Source organism: Leptopilina boulardi, unplaced genomic scaffold (genome assembly GCF_019393585.1).
Source record: "Leptopilina boulardi isolate dan_hultmark-lab unplaced genomic scaffold, ZJU_Lbou_2.1 LbouV2_82, whole genome shotgun sequence".
NCBI lineage: Eukaryota > Metazoa > Arthropoda > Insecta > Hymenoptera > Figitidae > Leptopilina > Leptopilina boulardi.
Window position 1 is genome coordinate 199,794 of NW_026138030.1, and position 26,180 is coordinate 225,973.

Genomic DNA, 26,180 nt, shown 5'->3' on the forward strand with positions numbered 1-26,180 from the left:
AATTATTTTTCAGTTACATTGAGTTAATATAGCTGAAAAATGCAAAATCTAATGATTTTTGATAATTTTTTTTAATTTTTGAAAAAATTCGAAATTTTCAAAATTTCAAAAATTGTTAAAAATTAATTATTTTTGAAAAAAAAATTATTTTTCAGTTACATTGAGTTAATATAGCTGAAAAATGCAAAATCTAATGATTTTTGATAATTTTTTTTAATTTTTGAAAAAATTCAAAATTTTCAAAATTTTCAAAAATTGTTAAAAATTAATTATTTTTGAAAAAAAAATTATTTTTCAGTTACATTGAGTTAATATAGCTGAAAAATGCAAAATCTAATGATTTTTGATAATTTTTTTTTTTTTTTTGAAAAAATTCAAAATTTTCAAAAATTGTTAAAAATTAATTATTTTTGAAAAAAAAATTATTTTTCAGTTACATTGAGTTAATATAGCTGAAAAATGCAAAATCTAATGATTTTTGATAATTTTTGAAAAAATTCGAAATTTTCAAAATTTTCAAAAATTGTTAAAAATTAATTATTTTTGAAAAAAAAATTATTTTTCAGTTACATTGAGTTAATATAGCTGAAAAATGCAAAATCTAATGATTTTTGATAATTTTTTTTAATTTTTGAAAAAATTCGAAATTTTCAAAAATTGTTAAAAATTAATTATTTTTGAAAAAAAATTTATTTGTTAGTTACATTGAGTTAATATAGCCGAAAAATGCAAAATCTAATGATTTTTGATAATTTTTTTTAATTTTTGAAAAAATTCGAAATTTTCAAAAATTGTTAAAAATTAATTATTTTTGAAAAAAAAATTATTTTTCAGTTACATTGAGTTAATATAGCTGAAAAATGCAAAATCTAATGATTTTTGATAATTTTTTTTAATTTTTGAAAAAATTCAAAATTTTCAAAAATTGTTAAAAATTAATTATTTTTGAAAAAAAAATTATTTTTCAGTTACATTGAGTTAATATAGCTGAAAAATGCAAAATCTAATGATTTTTGATAATTTTTTTTAATTTTTGAAAAAATTCGAAATTTTCAAAATTTTCAAAAATTGTTAAAAATTAATTATTTTTGAAAAAAAAATTATTTTTCAGTTACATTGAGTTAATATAGCTGAAAAATGCAAAATCTAATGATTTTTGATAATTTTTTTTAATTTTTGAAAATAATTCGAAATTTTCAAAAATTGTTAAAAATTAATTATTTTTGAAAAAAAAATTATTTTTCAGTTACATTGAGTTAATATAGCTGAAAAATGCAAAATCTAATGATTTTTGATAATTTTTTTTAATTTTTGAAAAAATTCGAAATTTTCAAAAATTGTTAAAAATTAATTATTTTTGAAAAAAAAATTATTTTTCAGTTACATTGAGTTAATATAGCTGAAAAATGCAAAATCTAATGATTTTTGATAATTTTTTTTAATTTTTGAAAAAATTCAAAATTTTCAAAATTTTCAAAAATTGTTAAAAATTAATTATTTTTGAAAAAAAAATTATTTTTCAGTTACATTGAGTTAATATAGCTGAAAAATGCAAAATCTAATGATTTTTGATAATTTTTTTTAATTTTTGAAAAAATTCGAAATTTTCAAAATTTTCAAAAATTGTTAAAAATTAATTATTTTTGAAAAAAAAATTATTTTTCAGTTACATTGAGTTAATATAGCTGAAAAATGCAAAATCTAATGATTTTTGATAATTTTTTTTAATTTTTGAAAAAATTCGAAATTTTCAAAATTTTCAAAAATTGTTAAAAATTAATTATTTTTGAAAAAAAAATTATTTTTCAAGTTACATTGAGTTAATATAGCTGAAAAATGCAAAATCTAATGATTTTTGATAATTTTTTTTAATTTTTGAAAAAATTCAAAATTTTCAAAAATTGTTAAAAATTAATTATTTTTGAAAAAAAAATTATTTTTCAGTTACATTGAGTTAATATAGCTGAAAAATGCAAAATCTAATGATTTTTGATAATTTTTTTTAATTTTTGAAAAAATTCAAAATTTTCAAAAATTGTTAAAAATTAATTATTTTTGAAAAAAAAATTATTTTTCAGTTACATTGAGTTAATATAGCTGAAAAATGCAAAATCTAATGATTTTTGATAATTTTTTTTAATTTTTGAAAAAATTCGAAATTTTCAAAATTTTCAAAAATTGTTAAAAATTAATTATTTTTGAAAAAAAAATTATTTTTCAGTTACATTGAGTTAATATAGCTGAAAAATGCAAAATCTAATGATTTTTGATAATTTTTTTTAATTTTTGAAAAAATTCGAAATTTTCAAAATTTTCAAAAATTGTTAAAAATTAATTATTTTTGAAAAAAAAATTATTTTTCAGTTACATTGAGTTAATATAGCTGAAAAATGCAAAATCTAATGATTTTTGATAATTTTTTTTAATTTTTGAAAAAATTCGAAATTTTCAAAATTTTCAAAAATTGTTAAAAATTAATTATTTTTGAAAAAAAAATTATTTTTCAGTTACATTGAGTTAATATAGCTGAAAAATGCAAAATCTAATGATTTTTGATAATTTTTTTTAATTTTTGAAAAAATTCAAAATTTTCAAAATTTTCAAAAATTGTTAAAAATTAATTATTTTTGAAAAAAAAATTATTTTTCAGTTACATTGAGTTAATATAGCTGAAAAATGCAAAATCTAATGATTTTTGATAATTTTTTTTAATTTTTGAAAAAATTCAAATTTTCAAAATTTTCAAAAATTGTTAAAAATTAATTATTTTTGAAAAAAAAATTATTTTTCAGTTACATTGAGTTAATATAGCTGAAAAATGCAAAATCTAATGATTTTTGATAATTTTTTTTAATTTTTGAAAAAATTCGAAATTTTCAAAATTTTCAAAAATTGTTAAAAATTAATTATTTTTGAAAAAAAAATTATTTTTCAGTTACATTGAGTTAATATAGCTGAAAAATGCAAAATCTAATGATTTTTGATAATTTTTTTTAATTTTTGAAAAAATTCGAAATTTTCAAAATTTTCAAAAATTGTTAAAAATTAATTATTTTTGAAAAAAAAATTATTTTTCAGTTACATTGAGTTAATATAGCTGAAAAATGCAAAATCTAATGATTTTTGATAATTTTTTTTAATTTTTGAAAAAATTCGAAATTTTCAAAATTTTCAAAAATTGTTAAAAATTAATTATTTTTGAAAAAAAAATTATTTTTCAGTTACATTGAGTTAATATAGCTGAAAAATGCAAAATCTAATGATTTTTGATAATTTTTTTTAATTTTTGAAAAAATTCAAAATTTTCAAAATTTTCAAAAATTGTTAAAAATTAATTATTTTTGAAAAAAAAATTATTTTTCAGTTACATTGAGTTAATATAGCTGAAAAATGCAAAATCTAATGATTTTTGATAATTTTTTTTAATTTTTGAAAAAATTCAAAATTTTCAAAATTTTCAAAAATTGTTAAAAATTAATTATTTTTGAAAAAAAAATTATTTTTCAGTTACATTGAGTTAATATAGCTGAAAAATGCAAAATCTAATGATTTTTGATAATTTTTTTTAATTTTTGAAAAAATTCGAAATTTTCAAAATTTTCAAAAATTGTTAAAAATTAATTATTTTTGAAAAAAAAATTATTTTTCAGTTACATTGAGTTAATATAGCTGAAAAATGCAAAATCTAATGATTTTTGATAATTTTTTTTAATTTTTGAAAAAATTCAAAATTTTCAAAATTTTCAAAAATTGTTAAAAATTAATTATTTTTGAAAAAAAAATTATTTTTCAGTTACATTGAGTTAATATAGCTGAAAAATGCAAAATCTAATGATTTTTGATAATTTTTTTTAATTTTTGAAAAAATTCAAAATTTTCAAAATTTTCAAAAATTGTTAAAAATTAATTATTTTTGAAAAAAAAATTATTTTTCAGTTACATTGAGTTAATATAGCTGAAAAATGCAAAATCTAATGATTTTTGATAATTTTTTTTAATTTTTGAAAAAATTCGAAATTTTCAAAATTTTCAAAAATTGTTAAAAATTAATTATTTTTGAAAAAAAAATTATTTTTCAGTTACATTGAGTTAATATAGCTGAAAAATGCAAAATCTAATGATTTTTGATAATTTTTTTTAATTTTTGAAAAAATTCAAATTTTCAAAATTTTCAAAAATTGTTAAAAATTAATTATTTTTGAAAAAAAAATTATTTTTCAGTTACATTGAGTTAATATAGCTGAAAAATGCAAAATCTAATGATTTTTGATAATTTTTTTTAATTTTTGAAAAAATTCGAAATTTTCAAAATTTTCAAAAATTGTTAAAAATTAATTATTTTTGAAAAAAAAATTATTTTTCAGTTACATTGAGTTAATATAGCTGAAAAATGCAAAATCTAATGATTTTTGATAATTTTTTTTAATTTTTGAAAAAATTCAAAATTTTCAAAATTTTCAAAAATTGTTAAAAATTAATTATTTTTGAAAAAAAAATTATTTTTCAGTTACATTGAGTTAATATAGCTGAAAAATGCAAAATCTAATGATTTTTGATAATTTTTTTTAATTTTTGAAAAAATTCAAAATTTTCAAAATTTTCAAAAATTGTTAAAAATTAATTATTTTTGAAAAAAAAATTATTTTTCAGTTACATTGAGTTAATATAGCTGAAAAATGCAAAATCTAATGATTTTTGATAATTTTTTTTAATTTTTGAAAAAATTCGAAATTTTCAAAATTTTCAAAAATTGTTAAAAATTAATTATTTTTGAAAAAAAAATTATTTTTCAGTTACATTGAGTTAATATAGCTGAAAAATGCAAAATCTAATGATTTTTGATAATTTTTTTTAATTTTTGAAAAAATTCAAAATTTTCAAAATTTTCAAAAATTGTTAAAAATTAATTATTTTTGAAAAAAAAATTATTTTTCAGTTACATTGAGTTAATATAGCTGAAAAATGCAAAATCTAATGATTTTTGATAATTTTTTTTAATTTTTGAAAAAATTCAAAATTTTCAAAATTTTCAAAAATTGTTAAAAATTAATTATTTTTGAAAAAAAAATTATTTTTCAGTTACATTGAGTTAATATAGCTGAAAAATGCAAAATCTAATGATTTTTGATAATTTTTTTTAATTTTTGAAAAAATTCAAAATTTTCAAAATTTTCAAAAATTGTTAAAAATTAATTATTTTTGAAAAAAAAATTATTTTTCAGTTACATTGAGTTAATATAGCTGAAAAATGCAAAATCTAATGATTTTTGATAATTTTTTTTAATTTTTGAAAAAATTCGAAATTTTCAAAATTTTCAAAAATTGTTAAAAATTAATTATTTTTGAAAAAAAAATTATTTTTCAGTTACATTGAGTTAATATAGCTGAAAAATGCAAAATCTAATGATTTTTGATAATTTTTTTTAATTTTTGAAAAAATTCAAAATTTTCAAAATTTTCAAAAATTGTTAAAAATTAATTATTTTTGAAAAAAAAATTATTTTTCAGTTACATTGAGTTAATATAGCTGAAAAATGCAAAATCTAATGATTTTTGATAATTTTTTTTAATTTTTGAAAAAATTCGAAATTTTCAAAATTTTCAAAAATTGTTAAAAATTAATTATTTTTGAAAAAAAAATTATTTTTCAGTTACATTGAGTTAATATAGCTGAAAAATGCAAAATCTAATGATTTTTGATAATTTTTTTTAATTTTTGAAAAAATTCGAAATTTTCAAAATTTTCAAAAATTGTTAAAAATTAATTATTTTTGAAAAAAAAATTATTTTTCAGTTACATTGAGTTAATATAGCTGAAAAATGCAAAATCTAATGATTTTTGATAATTTTTTTTAATTTTTGAAAAAATTCAAAATTTTCAAAATTTTCAAAAATTGTTAAAAATTAATTATTTTTGAAAAAAAAATTATTTTTCAGTTACATTGAGTTAATATAGCTGAAAAATGCAAAATCTAATGATTTTTGATAATTTTTTTTAATTTTTGAAAAAATTCAAATTTTCAAAATTTTCAAAAATTGTTAAAAATTAATTATTTTTGAAAAAAAAATTATTTTTCAGTTACATTGAGTTAATATAGCTGAAAAATGCAAAATCTAATGATTTTTGATAATTTTTTTTAATTTTTGAAAAAATTCGAAATTTTCAAAATTTTCAAAAATTGTTAAAAATTAATTATTTTTGAAAAAAAAATTATTTTTCAGTTACATTGAGTTAATATAGCTGAAAAATGCAAAATCTAATGATTTTTGATAATTTTTTTTAATTTTTGAAAAAATTCGAAATTTTCAAAATTTTCAAAAATTGTTAAAAATTAATTATTTTTGAAAAAAAAATTATTTTTCAGTTACATTGAGTTAATATAGCTGAAAAATGCAAAATCTAATGATTTTTGATAATTTTTTTTAATTTTTGAAAAAATTCAAAATTTTCAAAATTTTCAAAAATTGTTAAAAATTAATTATTTTTGAAAAAAAAATTATTTTTCAGTTACATTGAGTTAATATAGCTGAAAAATGCAAAATCTAATGATTTTTGATAATTTTTTTTAATTTTTGAAAAAATTCAAAATTTTCAAAATTTTCAAAAATTGTTAAAAATTAATTATTTTTGAAAAAAAAATTATTTTTCAGTTACATTGAGTTAATATAGCTGAAAAATGCAAAATCTAATGATTTTTGATAATTTTTTTTAATTTTTGAAAAAATTCGAAATTTTCAAAATTTTCAAAAATTGTTAAAAATTAATTATTTTTGAAAAAAAAATTATTTTTCAGTTACATTGAGTTAATATAGCTGAAAAATGCAAAATCTAATGATTTTTGATAATTTTTTTTAATTTTTGAAAAAATTCGAAATTTTCAAAATTTTCAAAAATTGTTAAAAATTAATTATTTTTGAAAAAAAAATTATTTTTCAGTTACATTGAGTTAATATAGCTGAAAAATGCAAAATCTAATGATTTTTGATAATTTTTTTTAATTTTTGAAAAAATTCAAATTTTCAAAATTTTCAAAAATTGTTAAAAATTAATTATTTTTGAAAAAAAAATTATTTTTCAGTTACATTGAGTTAATATAGCTGAAAAATGCAAAATCTAATGATTTTTGATAATTTTTTTTAATTTTTGAAAAAATTCGAAATTTTCAAAATTTTCAAAAATTGTTAAAAATTAATTATTTTTGAAAAAAAAATTATTTTTCAGTTACATTGAGTTAATATAGCTGAAAAATGCAAAATCTAATGATTTTTGATAATTTTTTTTAATTTTTGAAAAAATTCAAAATTTTCAAAATTTTCAAAAATTGTTAAAAATTAATTATTTTTGAAAAAAAAATTATTTTTCAGTTACATTGAGTTAATATAGCTGAAAAATGCAAAATCTAATGATTTTTGATAATTTTTTTTAATTTTTGAAAAAATTCGAAATTTTCAAAATTTTCAAAAATTGTTAAAAATTAATTATTTTTGAAAAAAAAATTATTTTTCAGTTACATTGAGTTAATATAGCTGAAAAATGCAAAATCTAATGATTTTTGATAATTTTTTTTAATTTTTGAAAAAATTCGAAATTTTCAAAATTTTCAAAAATTGTTAAAAATTAATTATTTTTGAAAAAAAAATTATTTTTCAGTTACATTGAGTTAATATAGCTGAAAAATGCAAAATCTAATGATTTTTGATAATTTTTTTTAATTTTTGAAAAAATTCGAAATTTTCAAAATTTTCAAAAATTGTTAAAAATTAATTATTTTTGAAAAAAAAATTATTTTTCAGTTACATTGAGTTAATATAGCTGAAAAATGCAAAATCTAATGATTTTTGATAATTTTTTTTAATTTTTGAAAAAATTCGAAATTTTCAAAATTTTCAAAAATTGTTAAAAATTAATTATTTTTGAAAAAAAAATTATTTTTCAGTTACATTGAGTTAATATAGCTGAAAAATGCAAAATCTAATGATTTTTGATAATTTTTTTTAATTTTTGAAAAAATTCGAAATTTTCAAAATTTTCAAAAATTGTTAAAAATTAATTATTTTTGAAAAAAAAATTATTTTTCAGTTACATTGAGTTAATATAGCTGAAAAATGCAAAATCTAATGATTTTTGATAATTTTTTTTAATTTTTGAAAAAATTCAAATTTTCAAAATTTTCAAAAATTGTTAAAAATTAATTATTTTTGAAAAAAAAATTATTTTTCAGTTACATTGAGTTAATATAGCTGAAAAATGCAAAATCTAATGATTTTTGATAATTTTTTTTAATTTTTGAAAAAATTCGAAATTTTCAAAATTTTCAAAAATTGTTAAAAATTAATTATTTTTGAAAAAAAAATTATTTTTCAGTTACATTGAGTTAATATAGCTGAAAAATGCAAAATCTAATGATTTTTGATAATTTTTTTTAATTTTTGAAAAAATTCGAAATTTTCAAAATTTTCAAAAATTGTTAAAAATTAATTATTTTTGAAAAAAAAATTATTTTTCAGTTACATTGAGTTAATATAGCTGAAAAATGCAAAATCTAATGATTTTTGATAATTTTTTTTAATTTTTGAAAAAATTCGAAATTTTCAAAATTTTCAAAAATTGTTAAAAATTAATTATTTTTGAAAAAAAAATTATTTTTCAGTTACATTGAGTTAATATAGCTGAAAAATGCAAAATCTAATGATTTTTGATAATTTTTTTTAATTTTTGAAAAAATTCAAAATTTTCAAAATTTTCAAAAATTGTTAAAAATTAATTATTTTTGAAAAAAAAATTATTTTTCAGTTACATTGAGTTAATATAGCTGAAAAATGCAAAATCTAATGATTTTTGATAATTTTTTTTAATTTTTGAAAAAATTCGAAATTTTCAAAATTTTCAAAAATTGTTAAAAATTAATTATTTTTGAAAAAAAAATTATTTTTCAGTTACATTGAGTTAATATAGCTGAAAAATGCAAAATCTAATGATTTTTGATAATTTTTTTTAATTTTTGAAAAAATTCAAAATTTTCAAAATTTTCAAAAATTGTTAAAAATTAATTATTTTTGAAAAAAAAATTATTTTTCAGTTACATTGAGTTAATATAGCTGAAAAATGCAAAATCTAATGATTTTTGATAATTTTTTTTAATTTTTGAAAAAATTCGAAATTTTCAAAATTTTCAAAAATTGTTAAAAATTAATTATTTTTGAAAAAAAAATTATTTTTCAGTTACATTGAGTTAATATAGCTGAAAAATGCAAAATCTAATGATTTTTGATAATTTTTTTTAATTTTTGAAAAAATTCAAAATTTTCAAAATTTTCAAAAATTGTTAAAAATTAATTATTTTTGAAAAAAAAATTATTTTTCAGTTACATTGAGTTAATATAGCTGAAAAATGCAAAATCTAATGATTTTTGATAATTTTTTTTAATTTTTGAAAAAATTCGAAATTTTCAAAATTTTCAAAAATTGTTAAAAATTAATTATTTTTGAAAAAAAAATTATTTTTCAGTTACATTGAGTTAATATAGCTGAAAAATGCAAAATCTAATGATTTTTGATAATTTTTTTTAATTTTTGAAAAAATTCAAAATTTTCAAAATTTTCAAAAATTGTTAAAAATTAATTATTTTTGAAAAAAAAATTATTTTTCAGTTACATTGAGTTAATATAGCTGAAAAATGCAAAATCTAATGATTTTTGATAATTTTTTTTAATTTTTGAAAAAATTCAAAATTTTCAAAATTTTCAAAAATTGTTAAAAATTAATTATTTTTGAAAAAAAAATTATTTTTCAGTTACATTGAGTTAATATAGCTGAAAAATGCAAAATCTAATGATTTTTGATAATTTTTTTTAATTTTTGAAAAAATTCGAAATTTTCAAAATTTTCAAAAATTGTTAAAAATTAATTATTTTTGAAAAAAAAATTATTTTTCAGTTACATTGAGTTAATATAGCTGAAAAATGCAAAATCTAATGATTTTTGATAATTTTTTTTAATTTTTGAAAAAATTCGAAATTTTCAAAATTTTCAAAAATTGTTAAAAATTAATTATTTTTGAAAAAAAAATTATTTTTCAGTTACATTGAGTTAATATAGCTGAAAAATGCAAAATCTAATGATTTTTGATAATTTTTTTTAATTTTTGAAAAAATTCGAAATTTTCAAAATTTTCAAAAATTGTTAAAAATTAATTATTTTTGAAAAAAAAATTATTTTTCAGTTACATTGAGTTAATATAGCTGAAAAATGCAAAATCTAATGATTTTTGATAATTTTTTTTAATTTTTGAAAAAATTCGAAATTTTCAAAATTTTCAAAAATTGTTAAAAATTAATTATTTTTGAAAAAAAAATTATTTTTCAGTTACATTGAGTTAATATAGCTGAAAAATGCAAAATCTAATGATTTTTGATAATTTTTTTTAATTTTTGAAAAAATTCAAATTTTCAAAATTTTCAAAAATTGTTAAAAATTAATTATTTTTGAAAAAAAAATTATTTTTCAGTTACATTGAGTTAATATAGCTGAAAAATGCAAAATCTAATGATTTTTGATAATTTTTTTTAATTTTTGAAAAAATTCGAAATTTTCAAAATTTTCAAAAATTGTTAAAAATTAATTATTTTTGAAAAAAAAATTATTTTTCAGTTACATTGAGTTAATATAGCTGAAAAATGCAAAATCTAATGATTTTTGATAATTTTTTTTAATTTTTGAAAAAATTCGAAATTTTCAAAATTTTCAAAAATTGTTAAAAATTAATTATTTTTGAAAAAAAAATTATTTTTCAGTTACATTGAGTTAATATAGCTGAAAAATGCAAAATCTAATGATTTTTGATAATTTTTTTTAATTTTTGAAAAAATTCAAAATTTTCAAAATTTTCAAAAATTGTTAAAAATTAATTATTTTTGAAAAAAAAATTATTTTTCAGTTACATTGAGTTAATATAGCTGAAAAATGCAAAATCTAATGATTTTTGATAATTTTTTTTAATTTTTGAAAAAATTCAAAATTTTCAAAATTTTCAAAAATTGTTAAAAATTAATTATTTTTGAAAAAAAAATTATTTTTCAGTTACATTGAGTTAATATAGCTGAAAAATGCAAAATCTAATGATTTTTGATAATTTTTTTTAATTTTTGAAAAAATTCGAAATTTTCAAAATTTTCAAAAATTGTTAAAAATTAATTATTTTTGAAAAAAAAATTATTTTTCAGTTACATTGAGTTAATATAGCTGAAAAATGCAAAATCTAATGATTTTTGATAATTTTTTTTAATTTTTGAAAAAATTCGAAATTTTCAAAATTTTCAAAAATTGTTAAAAATTAATTATTTTTGAAAAAAAAATTATTTTTCAGTTACATTGAGTTAATATAGCTGAAAAATGCAAAATCTAATGATTTTTGATAATTTTTTTTAATTTTTGAAAAAATTCAAATTTTCAAAATTTTCAAAAATTGTTAAAAATTAATTATTTTTGAAAAAAAAATTATTTTTCAGTTACATTGAGTTAATATAGCTGAAAAATGCAAAATCTAATGATTTTTGATAATTTTTTTTAATTTTTGAAAAAATTCGAAATTTTCAAAATTTTCAAAAATTGTTAAAAATTAATTATTTTTGAAAAAAAAATTATTTTTCAGTTACATTGAGTTAATATAGCTGAAAAATGCAAAATCTAATGATTTTTGATAATTTTTTTTAATTTTTGAAAAAATTCGAAATTTTCAAAATTTTCAAAAATTGTTAAAAATTAATTATTTTTGAAAAAAAAATTATTTTTCAGTTACATTGAGTTAATATAGCTGAAAAATGCAAAATCTAATGATTTTTGATAATTTTTTTTAATTTTTGAAAAAATTCAAATTTTCAAAATTTTCAAAAATTGTTAAAAATTAATTATTTTTGAAAAAAAAATTATTTTTCAGTTACATTGAGTTAATATAGCTGAAAAATGCAAAATCTAATGATTTTTGATAATTTTTTTTAATTTTTGAAAAAATTCGAAATTTTCAAAATTTTCAAAAATTGTTAAAAATTAATTATTTTTGAAAAAAAAATTATTTTTCAGTTACATTGAGTTAATATAGCTGAAAAATGCAAAATCTAATGATTTTTGATAATTTTTTTTAATTTTTGAAAAAATTCAAAATTTTCAAAATTTTCAAAAATTGTTAAAAATTAATTATTTTTGAAAAAAAAATTATTTTTCAGTTACATTGAGTTAATATAGCTGAAAAATGCAAAATCTAATGATTTTTGATAATTTTTTTTAATTTTTGAAAAAATTCGAAATTTTCAAAATTTTCAAAAATTGTTAAAAATTAATTATTTTTGAAAAAAAAATTATTTTTCAGTTACATTGAGTTAATATAGCTGAAAAATGCAAAATCTAATGATTTTTGATAATTTTTTTTAATTTTTGAAAAAATTCGAAATTTTCAAAATTTTCAAAAATTGTTAAAAATTAATTATTTTTGAAAAAAAAATTATTTTTCAGTTACATTGAGTTAATATAGCTGAAAAATGCAAAATCTAATGATTTTTGATAATTTTTTTTAATTTTTGAAAAAATTCGAAATTTTCAAAATTTTCAAAAATTGTTAAAAATTAATTATTTTTGAAAAAAAAATTATTTTTCAGTTACATTGAGTTAATATAGCTGAAAAATGCAAAATCTAATGATTTTTGATAATTTTTTTTAATTTTTGAAAAAAAAATTATTTTTCAGTTACATTGAGTTAATATAGCTGAAAAATGCAAAATCTAATGATTTTTGATAATTTTTTTTAATTTTTGAAAAAATTCGAAATTTTCAAAATTTTCAAAAATTGTTAAAAATTAATTATTTTTGAAAAAAAAATTATTTTTCAGTTACATTGAGTTAATATAGCTGAAAAATGCAAAATCTAATGATTTTTGATAATTTTTTTTAATTTTTGAAAAAATTCGAAATTTTCAAAATTTTCAAAAATTGTTAAAAATTAATTATTTTTGAAAAAAAAATTATTTTTCAGTTACATTGAGTTAATATAGCTGAAAAATGCAAAATCTAATGATTTTTGATAATTTTTTTTAATTTTTGAAAAAATTCGAAATTTTCAAAATTTTCAAAAATTGTTAAAAATTAATTATTTTTGAAAAAAAAATTATTTTTCAGTTACATTGAGTTAATATAGCTGAAAAATGCAAAATCTAATGATTTTTGATAATTTTTTTTAATTTTTGAAAAAATTTCAAAATTTTCAAAAATTGTTAAAAATTAATTATTTTTGAAAAAAAAATTATTTTTCAGTTACATTGAGTTAATATAGCTGAAAAATGCAAAATCTAATGATTTTTGATAATTTTTTTTAATTTTTGAAAAAATTCGAAATTTTCAAAATTTTCAAAAATTGTTAAAAATTAATTATTTTTGAAAAAAAAATTATTTTTCAGTTACATTGAGTTAATATAGCTGAAAAATGCAAAATCTAATGATTTTTGATAATTTTTTTTAATTTTTGAAAAAATTCGAAATTTTCAAAATTTTCAAAAATTGTTAAAAATTAATTATTTTTGAAAAAAAAATTATTTTTCAGTTACATTGAGTTAATATAGCTGAAAAATGCAAAATCTAATGATTTTTGATAATTTTTTTTAATTTTTGAAAAAATTCAAATTTTCAAAATTTTCAAAAATTGTTAAAAATTAATTATTTTTGAAAAAAAAATTATTTTTCAGTTACATTGAGTTAATATAGCTGAAAAATGCAAAATCTAATGATTTTTGATAATTTTTTTTAATTTTTGAAAAAATTCGAAATTTTCAAAATTTTCAAAAATTGTTAAAAATTAATTATTTTTGAAAAAAAAATTATTTTTCAGTTACATTGAGTTAATATAGCTGAAAAATGCAAAATCTAATGATTTTTGATAATTTTTTTTAATTTTTGAAAAAATTCGAAATTTTCAAAATTTTCAAAAATTGTTAAAAATTAATTATTTTTGAAAAAAAAATTATTTTTCAGTTACATTGAGTTAATATAGCTGAAAAATGCAAAATCTAATGATTTTTGATAATTTTTTTTAATTTTTGAAAAAATTCGAAATTTTCAAAATTTTCAAAAATTGTTAAAAATTAATTATTTTTGAAAAAAAAATTATTTTTCAGTTACATTGAGTTAATATAGCTGAAAAATGCAAAATCTAATGATTTTTGATAATTTTTTTTAATTTTTGAAAAAATTCGAAATTTTCAAAATTTTCAAAAATTGTTAAAAATTAATTATTTTTGAAAAAAAAATTATTTTTCAGTTACATTGAGTTAATATAGCTGAAAAATGCAAAATCTAATGATTTTTGATAATTTTTTTTAATTTTTGAAAAAATTCGAAATTTTCAAAATTTTCAAAAATTGTTAAAAATTAATTATTTTTGAAAAAAAAATTATTTTTCAGTTACATTGAGTTAATATAGCTGAAAAATGCAAAATCTAATGATTTTTGATAATTTTTTTTAATTTTTGAAAAAATTCGAAATTTTCAAAATTTTCAAAAATTGTTAAAAATTAATTATTTTTGAAAAAAAAATTATTTTTCAGTTACATTGAGTTAATATAGCTGAAAAATGCAAAATCTAATGATTTTTGATAATTTTTTTTAATTTTTGAAAAAATTCGAAATTTTCAAAATTTTCAAAAATTGTTAAAAATTAATTATTTTTGAAAAAAAAATTATTTTTCAGTTACATTGAGTTAATATAGCTGAAAAATGCAAAATCTAATGATTTTTGATAATTTTTTTTAATTTTTGAAAAAATTCGATTTTCAAAATTTTCAAAAATTGTTAAAAATTAATTATTTTTGAAAAAAAAATTATTTTTCAGTTACATTGAGTTAATATAGCTGAAAAATGCAAAATCTAATGATTTTTGATAATTTTTTTTAATTTTTGAAAAAATTCGAAATTTTCAAAATTTTCAAAAATTGTTAAAAATTAATTATTTTTGAAAAAAAAATTATTTTTCAGTTACATTGAGTTAATATAGCTGAAAAATGCAAAATCTAATGATTTTTGATAATTTTTTTTAATTTTTGAAAAAATTCGAAATTTTCAAAATTTTCAAAAATTGTTAAAAATTAATTATTTTTGAAAAAAAAATTATTTTTCAGTTACATTGAGTTAATATAGCTGAAAAATGCAAAATCTAATGATTTTTGATAATTTTTTTTAATTTTTGAAAAAATTCATTTTCAAAATTTTCAAAAATTGTTAAAAATTAATTATTTTTGAAAAAAAAATTATTTTTCAGTTACATTGAGTTAATATAGCTGAAAAATGCAAAATCTAATGATTTTTGATAATTTTTTTTAATTTTTGAAAAAATTCAAAATTTTCAAAATTTTCAAAAATTGTTAAAAATTAATTATTTTTGAAAAAAAAATTATTTTTCAGTTACATTGAGTTAATATAGCTGAAAAATGCAAAATCTAATGATTTTTGATAATTTTTTTTAATTTTTGAAAAAATTCGAAATTTTCAAAATTTTCAAAAATTGTTAAAAATTAATTATTTTTGAAAAAAAAATTATTTTTCAGTTACATTGAGTTAATATAGCTGAAAAATGCAAAATCTAATGATTTTTGATAATTTTTTTTAATTTTTGAAAAAAATTCAAAATTTTCAAAAATTGTTAAAAATTAATTATTTTTGAAAAAAAAATTATTTTTCAGTTACATTGAGTTAATATAGCTGAAAAATGCAAAATCTAATGATTTTTGATAATTTTTTTTAATTTTTGAAAAAATTCGAAATTTTCAAAATTTTCAAAAATTGTTAAAAATTAATTATTTTTGAAAAAAAAATTATTTTTCAGTTACATTGAGTTAATATAGCTGAAAAATGCAAAATCTAATGATTTTTGATAATTTTTTTTAATTTTTGAAAAAATTCGAAATTTTCAAAATTTTCAAAAATTGTTAAAAATTAATTATTTTTGAAAAAAAAATTATTTTTCAGTTACATTGAGTTAATATAGCTGAAAAATGCAAAATCTAATGATTTTTGATAATTTTTTTTAATTTTTGAAAAAATTCGAAATTTTCAAAATTTTCAAAAATTGTTAAAAATTAATTATTTTTGAAAAAAAAATTATTTTTCAGTTACATTGAGTTAATATAGCTGAAAAATGCAAAATCTAATGATTTTTGATAATTTTTTTTAATTTTTGAAAAAATTCGAAATTTTCAAAATTTTCAAAAATTGTTAAAAATTAATTATTTTTGAAAAAAAAATTATTTTTCAGTTACATTGAGTTAATATAGCTGAAAAATGCAAAATCTAATGATTTTTGATAATTTTTTTTAATTTTTGAAAAAATTCAAAATTTTCAAAATTTTCAAAAATTGTTAAAAATTAATTATTTTTGAAAAAAAAATTATTTTTCAGTTACATTGAGTTAATATAGCTGAAAAATGCAAAATCTAATGATTTTTGATAATTTTTTTTAATTTTTGAAAAAATTCGAAATTTTCAAAATTTTCAAAAATTGTTAAAAATTAATTATTTTTGAAAAAAAAATTATTTTTCAGTTACATTGAGTTAATATAGCTGAAAAATGCAAAATCTAATGATTTTTGATAATTTTTTTTAATTTTTGAAAATTTCGAATTTTCAAAATTTTCAAAAATTGTTAAAAATTAATTATTTTTGAAAAAAAAATTATTTTTCAGTTACATTGAGTTAATATAGCTGAAAAATGCAAAATCTAATGATTTTTGATAATTTTTTTTAATTTTTGAAAAAATTCGAAATTTTCAAAATTTTCAAAAATTGTTAAAAATTAATTATTTTTGAAAAAAAAATTATTTTTCAGTTACATTGAGTTAATATAGCTGAAAAATGCAAAATCTAATGATTTTTGATAATTTTTTTTAATTTTTGAAAAAATTCGAAATTTTCAAAATTTTCAAAAATTGTTAAAAATTAATTATTTTTGAAAAAAAAATTATTTTTCAGTTACATTGAGTTAATATAGCTGAAAAATGCAAAATCTAATGATTTTTGATAATTTTTTTTAATTTTTGAAAAAATTCGAAATTTTCAAAATTTTCAAAAATTGTTAAAAATTAATTATTTTTGAAAAAAAAATTATTTTTCAGTTACATTGAGTTAATATAGCTGAAAAATGCAAAATCTAATGATTTTTGATAATTTTTTTTAATTTTTGAAAAAATTCGAAATTTTCAAAATTTTCAAAAATTGTTAAAAATTAATTATTTTTGAAAAAAAAATTATTTTTCAGTTACATTGAGTTAATATAGCTGAAAAATGCAAAATCTAATGATTTTTGATAATTTTTTTTAATTTTTGAAAAAATTCAAAATTTTCAAAATTTTCAAAAATTGTTAAAAATTAATTATTTTTGAAAAAAAAATTATTTTTCAGTTACATTGAGTTAATATAGCTGAAAAATGCAAAATCTAATGATTTTTGATAATTTTTTTTAATTTTTGAAAAAATTCGAAATTTTCAAAATTTTCAAAAATTGTTAAAAATTAATTATTTTTGAAAAAAAAATTATTTTTCAGTTACATTGAGTTAATATAGCTGAAAAATGCAAAATCTAATGATTTTTGATAATTTTTTTTAATTTTTGAAAAAATTCAAAATTTTCAAAATTTTCAAAAATTGTTAAAAATTAATTATTTTTGAAAAAAAAATTATTTTTCAGTTACATTGAGTTAATATAGCTGAAAAATGCAAAATCTAATGATTTTTGATAATTTTTTTTAATTTTTGAAAAAATTCGAAATTTTCAAAAATTGTTAAAAATTAATTATTTTTGAAAAAAAAATTATTTTTCAGTTACATTGAGTTAATATAGCTGAAAAATGCAAAATCTAATGTATTGTGATAATTTTTTTTAATTTTTGAAAAAATTCAAAATTTTCAAAATTTTCAAAAATTGTTAAAAATTAATTATTTTTGAAAAAAAAATTATTTTTTAGTTACATTGAGATAATATAGCTGAAAAATGCAAAATCTAATGATTTTTGATAATTTTTTTTAATTTTTGAAAAAAAAATTATTTTTCAGTTACATTGAGTTAATATAGCTGAAAAATGCAAAATCTAATGATTTTTGATAATTTTTTTTAATTTTTAAAAAAATTCGAAATTTTCAAAATTTTCAAAAATTGTTAAAAATTAATTATTTTTGAAAAAAAAATTGTTTTTCAGTTACATTGAGTTAATATAGCTGAAAAATGCAAAATCTAATGATTTTTGATAATTTTTTTTAATTTTTGAAAAAATTCAAAACTTTCAAAATTTTCAAAAATTGTTAAAAATTAATTATTTTTGAAAAAAAAATTATTTTTTAGTTACATTGAGTTAATATAGCTGAAAAATGCAAAATCTAATGATTTTTGTTAATTTTTTTTAATTTTTGAAAAAATTCAAAATTTTCAAAAATTGTTAAAAATTAATTATTTTTGAAAAAAAAATTATTTTTCAGTTACATTGAGTTAATATAGCTGAAAAATGCAAAATCTAATGATTTTTGATAATTTTTTTTAATTTTTGAAAAAAAAATTATTTTTCAGTTACATTGAGTTAATATAGCTGAAAAATGCAAAATCTAATGTATTGTGATAATTTTTTTTAATTTTTGAAAAAATTCAAAATTTTCAAAATTTTCAAAAATTGTTAAAAATTAATTATTTTTGAAAAAAAAATTATTTTTTAGTTACATTGAGATAATATAGCTGAAAAATGCAAAATCTAATGATTTTTGATAATTTTTTTTAATTTTTGAAAAAAAAATTATTTTTCAGTTACATTGAGTTAATATAGCTGAAAAATGCAAAATCTAATGATTTTTGATAATTTTTTTTAATTTTTGAAAAAATTCAAAACTTTCAAAATTTTCAAAAATTGTTAAAAATTAATTATTTTTGAAAAAAAAATTATTTTTCAGTTACATTGAGTTAATATAGCTGAAAAATGCAAAATGTAATGATTTTTGATAATTTTTTTTAATTTTTGAAAAAATTCGAAATTTTCAAAATTTTCAAAAATTGTTAAAAATTAATTATTTTTGAAAAAAAAATTATTTTTCAGTTACATTGAGTTAATATAGCTGAAAAATGCAAAATCTAATGATTTTTGATAATTTTTTTTAATTTTTGAAAAAATTCGAAATTTTCAAAATTTTCAAAAATTGTTAAAAATTAATTATTTTTGAAAAAAAAATTATTTTTCAGTTACATTGAGTTAATATAGCTGAAAAATGCAAAATCTATTGATTTTTGATAATTTTTTTTAATTTTTGAAAAAATTCAAAATTTTCAAAATTGTCAAAAATTGTTAAAAATTAATTATTTTTGGAAAAAAAATTATTTTTCAGTTACATTGAGTTAATATAGCTGATAAATGCAAAATCTAATGATTTTTGATAATTTTTTTTAATTTTTGAAAAAATTCGAAATTTTCAAAATTTTCAAAAATTGTTAAAAATTAATTATTTTTGAAAAAAAAATTATTTTTCAGTTACATTGAGTTAATATAGCTGAAAAATGCAAAATCTAATGATTTTTGATAATTTTTTTTAATTTTTGAAAAAATTCAAAATTTTCAAAATTTTCAAAAATTGTTAAAAATTAATTATTTTTGAAAAAAAAATTATTTCTCAGTTACATTGAGTTAATATAGCTGAAAAATGCAAAATCTAATGATTTTTGATAATTTTTTTTAATTTTTGAAAAAATTCAAAATTTTCAAAATTTTCAAAAATTGTTAAAAATTAATTATTTAAAAAAAAAAAATTATTTTTTAGTTACATTGAGTTAATATAGCTGAAAAATGCAAAATCTAATGATTTTTGATAATTTTTTTTAATTATTGAAAAAATTCAAAATTTTCAAAATTTTCAAAAATTGTTAAAAATTAATTATTTTTGAAAAAAAAATTATTTTTCAGTTACATTGAGTTAATATAGCTGAAAAATGCAAAATCTAATGATTTTTGATAATTTTTTTTAATTTTTGAAAAAATTCAAAATTTTCAAAAATTGTTAAAAATTAATTATTTTTGAAAAAAAAATTATTTTTTAGTTAAATTGAGTTAATATAGCTGAAAAATGCAAAATCTAATGATTTTTAATATTTTTTTTTTTTTTTGAAAAAATTCAAAATTTTCAAAAATTGTTAAAAATTAATTATTTTTGAAAAAAAAATTATTTTTCAGTTACATTAAGTTAATATAGCTGAAAAATGCAAAATCTAATGATTTTTGAAAATTTTTGAAAAAATTCAAAATTTTCAAAAATTGTTAAAAATTAATTATTTTTGAAAAAAAAATTATTTTTTAGTTACATTGAGTTAATATAGCTGAAAAATGCAAAATCTAATGATTTTTGATAATTTTTTTTAATTTTTGAAAAAATTCAAAATTTTCAAAATTTTCAAAAATTGTTAAAAATTAATTATTTTTGAAAAAAAAATTATTTTTCAGTTATATTGAGTTAATATAGCTGAAAAATGCAAAATCTAATGATTTTTGATAATTTTTTTTAATTTTTGAAAAAATTCGAAATTTTAAAAATTTTCAAAAATTGTTAAAAATTAATTATTTTTGAAAAACAATTTATTTTTCAGTTACATTGAGTTAATATAGCTGATAAATGCAAAATCTAATGATTTTTGATAATTTTTTTTAATTTTTGAAAAAATTCAAAATTTTCAAAAATTGTTAAAAATTAATTATTTTTGAAAAAAAAATTATTTTTCAGTTACATTGAGTTAATATAGCTGAAAAATGCAAAATCTAATGATTTTTGATAATTTTTTTTAATTTTTGAAAAAATTCAAAATTTTCAAAATTTTTAAAAATTATCAAAAATTAATTATTTTTGAAAAAAAATTTATTTTTTAGTAACATTGAGTTAATATAGCCGAAAAATGCAAAATCTAATGATTTTTGATAATTTTTTTTAATTTTTGAAAAAATTCGAAATTTTCAAAATTTTCAAAAATTGTTAAAAATTAATTATTTTTGAAAAAAAAATTATTTTTCAGTTACATTGAGTTAATATAGCTGAAAAATGCAAAATCTAATGATTTTTGATAATTTTTTTTAATTTTTGAAAAAATTCAAAATTTTCAAAAATTGTTAAAAATTAATTATTTTTGAAAAAAAATTTATTTTTTATTTACATTAAGTTAATATAGCCAAAAAATGCAAAATCTAATGATTTTTGATAATTTTTTTTAATTTTTGAAAAAATTCGAAATTTTCAAAATTTTCAAAAATTGTTAAAAATTAATTATTTTTGAAAAAAAAATTATTTTTCAGTTACATTGAGTTAATATAGCTGAAAAATGCAAAATGTAATGATTTTGGATAATTTTTTTTAATTTTTAAAAAAATTCGAAATTTTCAAAATTTTCAAAAATTGTTAAAAATTAATTATTTTTGAAAAAAAAATTATTTTTCAGTTACATTGAGTTAATATAGCTGAAAAATGCAAAATCTAATGATTTTTGATAATTTTTTTTAATTTTTGAAAAAATTCGAAATTTTCAAAATTTTCAAAAATTGTTAAAAATTAATTATTTTTTAAAAAAAAATTATTTTTCAGTTACATTGAGTTAATATAGCTGAAAAATGCAAAATGTAATGATTTTGGATAATTTTTTTTAATTTTTAAAAAAATTCGAAATTTTCAAAATTTTCAAAAATTGTTAAAAATTAATTATTTTTGAAAAAAAAGTTATTTTTTAGTTACATTGAGTTAATATAGCTGAAAAATGCAAAATCTAATGATTTTTGATAATTGTTTTTAATTTTTGAAAAAATTCAAAATTTTCAAAATTTTCAAAAATTGTTAAAAATTAATTATTTTTGAAAAAAAATTTATTTGTTAGTTACATTGAGTTAATATAGCCGAAAAATGCAAAATCTAATGATTTTTGATAATTTTTTTTAATTTTTGAAAAAATTCGAAATTTTCAAAATTTTCAAAAATTGTTAAAAATTAATTATTTTTGAAAAAAAAATTAATTTTCAGTTACATTGAGTTAATATAGCTGATAAATGCAAAATCTAATGATTTTTGACAATTTTTTTTAATTTTTGAAAAAATTCAAAATTTTCAAAAATTGTTAAAAATTAATTATTTTTGAAAAAAAAATTATTTTTTAGTTACATTGAGTTAATATAGCTGAAAAATGCAAAATCTAATGATTTTTGATAATTTTTTTTAATTTTTGAAAAAATTCAAAATTTTCAAAATTTTCAAAAATTGTTAAAAATTAATTATTTTTGAAAAAAAATTTATTTTTTAGTTACATTGAGTTAATATAGCCGAAAAATGCAAAATCTAATGATTTTTGATAATTTTTTTTAATTTTTGAAAAAATTCGAAATTTTCAAAATTTTCAAAAATTGTTAAAAATTAATTATTTTTGAAAAAAAATTATTTTTCAGTTACATTGAGTTAATATAGCCGAAAAATGCAAAATCTAATGATTTTTGATAATTTTTTTTAATTTTTGAAAAAATTCGAACTTTTCAAAATTTTCAAAAATTGTTAAAAATTAATTATTTTTGAAAAAAAAATTATTTTTCAGTTACATTGAGTTAATATAGCTGAAAAATGCAAAATCTAATGATTTTTGATAATTTTTTTTAATTTTTAAAAAAATTCGAAATTTTCAAAATTTTCAAAAATTGTTAAAAATTAATTATTTTTGAAAAAAAAATTATTTTTCAGTTACATTGAGTTAATATAGCTGAAAAATGCAAAATCTAATGATTTTTGATAATTTTTTTTAATTAATGAAAAAATTCAAAATTTTCAAAATTTTCAAAAATTGTTAAAAATTAATTATTTTTGAAAAAAAAATTATTTTTCAGTTACATTGAGTTAATATAGCTGAAAAATGCAAAATCTAATGATTTTTGATAATTTTTTTTAATTTTTGAAAAAATTCAAAATTTTCAAAAATTGTTAAAAATTAATTATTTTTGAAAAAAAATTATTTTTTAGTTACATTGAGTTAATATAGCTGAAAAATGCAAAATCTAATGATTTTTGATAATTTTTTTTAATTTTTAAAAAAATTCAAAATTTCCAAAATTTTCAAAAATTGTTAAAAATTAATTATTTTTGAAAAAAAAATTATTTTTCAGTTAAATTGAGTTAATATATCTAAAAAATGCAAGTTCTAATGATTTTTGATAATTTTTTTTAATTTTTGAAAAAATTCAAAATTTTTAAAATTTTCAAAAATTGTTAAAAATTAATTATTTTTGAAAAAAAAATAATTTTTAGTTAAATTGAGTTAATATAGCTGAAAAATGCAAGTTCTAATGATTTTTGATAATTTTTTTTTATTTTTGAAAAAGTTCAAAATTTTCGAAAATTGTTAAAAATCAATTATTTTTGAAAAAAAAAATATTTTTCAGCTAAATTGTGTTAATATATTTGAAAAATGGATTGTTATTGATATTGATATTGTTATTGATATTGACATTGTTATTGTTATTGTTATTGTTGTTGTTATTGTTATTGTTATTGTTATTGTTGTTGTTATTGTTATTGTCCTGTGTACGGAGAAAAAACTCGATAAGGAATTGACAAATCATGTTCCTGGAACAGGGAAGTGCAAAGTTTTTAGGGAAGAGCTCAGAAATGAAAAGGAAAAGCAAGAAAGATGAGCAACGTACTCCAGGGGAACTTGAACAGAAGTCGAAGGGCAACTGATTTGCTGTCCTAGATCCTTCTTGAGAAACAGATTGACGTCCTGATACTATGTGATCAGTATAAAGATAGCGATAATCAAAATTGGTTTCGAGATAAGTTAAAAACTGCCGCTATCTGGATAAGAAATGCGAATAAAGTACCTGTTGACAATCATGGATCTGAAGAAGGCTTTGTATGGGTCCAGAGCGGCGATACTGTGTTTGTTAGCTGCTACTTCACTCCAAACAAAAGCATTAACGATTTCCAAAATAAATTGGACAAATTAGAAGATTTCCTTGTAGACACCAACTTACAAAAAATTGTAGCTGGTGATTTCAACGCAAAAGCGGTGGAATGGGGCATGCCATGCCCTGATTCAAGAGGTAAACGTGTGATGGAACTAGTTGCCAGAAGAGGCCTCCTTATTCTCTACGTTTGAAATACCACTACATTTAGGAGACCGGGATATACTAAAACGATACCTGACATTTCCCTTGCATCAGAGGAACTAGGGAAGTTCATTGAGAAATGGGATGTGACTGAGGAATTCACTGGAAGTGATCATCAGTATATTACTTTCCAAATTAGAAGCAACAAACCAGAGAATACTTCTCTTCGAAAGATATAATTTAAATGGAACATAGCGAAAATCAACGAAGAGATTTTTAAGATGGAAATTAGAAGAGATGATACCATTGTTATGGAAGCCCTTCGATTCGCCTCGACTAGAAAAGATACCGAAGCAGGAATAAATTTTGCTATGGATCTGTTTAATCGAACATGTGCTGCTGCCATACCCCGAAAATGGATTAAACCTAACCAAAGGCCAGTTTACTGGTGGAATCCTGAAATTGCCATGAAGAGAAAAACCTGCCTTGTACTTAGGAGAAGAGCGCAGCGTGCAAGGAAGAAGAATACTGATTTCGGTCAGAAACAACAAGAATATCTTCTTTCAAAAAAGGTGCTTAGAACGTCTATTAAGAGAAGCAAACGATCCTGCTGGCAAGCCTTTGTGAACGACGTTGATAACGATCCGTGGGGTCTAGGCCATTAAGATCGTAAATCGTAGACTGAGGACTTCACCTTCTAGCGTCAAGGACTACCCTAAGATGGTACATATTGTGGATACGTTGTTTCCAACACACGCAGAAGCTGTGGAAGTGGAACGTGGAGACACAGAATTAACCTTTGAACCTTTAAAAAGTCGTCATTGTTATTGATATTGTTATTGTTATTGTCATTGATATTAATATTGATATTGTTATTGTTATTGTTATTGTTATTGTTATTGTTATTGTTATTGTTATTGTTATTGTTATTGTCATTCATATTGATATTGATATTGATATTGTTATTGTCATTGTCATTGATATTGTTATTGATATTGTCATTGATATTGATATTGATATAGATATTGTTATTGTTATTGTTATTGTTATTGTCATTCATATTGATATTGATATTGATATTGATATTGATATTGTTATTGATATTGTCATTGATATTGATATTGATATTGATATTGATATTGATATTGTTATTGATATTGTTATTGATATTGTCATTGATATTGATATTGTTATTGTTATTGTCATTGATATTGATATTGATATTGTAACGTTTGTAATTTTAGAATCTATTTAGCTCGCCGAGCCAGGGTTTTTGATTCAAAAAAAAATAATAACACAACAGGTTAATTACAAATCGAAAACAAATTATTTATTTACAATACTATTTACATATGATATGATATTACTTAACATTTTGCGTAAATCGGATATGGACTGATGTCAAGCTTCATTTGTCTATTTTACTAGATGAAATATCGTGCGATCGGTTTTGATATATAATAAGAAAGAGACAGTATAACGGTAATGATAAAAATTATGTTAACAATTATAATGGCGATAAGCTCGCAAGCTTCGCGAAACATTTGCGGATTTAATACTGAACGGTAATTTAGTTGAACGGAATTGCGAGTAATCAAATAATAAAAGAAAATTAATTGCGGTAGATACGAAATACAGGTGGGTCTATAGATTATAATATTTGAGGAAAACGCGATTTCTACTAGAGACTCGTTTTAACGGCGTCCGTCGGGGTGTTGAGCCGCGGGGTAGGATTGGCTTCGGTGCAGGTCAAGCCGCGGGATACTTTCGATCGGCGTTCAACTGGGTATTTGGAGCCGTTTGGGAAATCCTCTGCTCTGGTGATGATCCTTTCCTCGGTGTTGGTGTCGAATTTCTATAACCCTGGATAATCACGAGTAATACTCGTGATTACCTACACTAAGAGTAAAACTCTAAATGTATCTAATACTAATGTTTAAAGAACAAAATATTTTACGTTTGAATATTGCGTGTTCGAGTAAAACTCGACATACATATATTGCTAGAGTAAAACTCTATTAACGAAGAGTAACTTTCTAGGTTTATTGCAATAAGG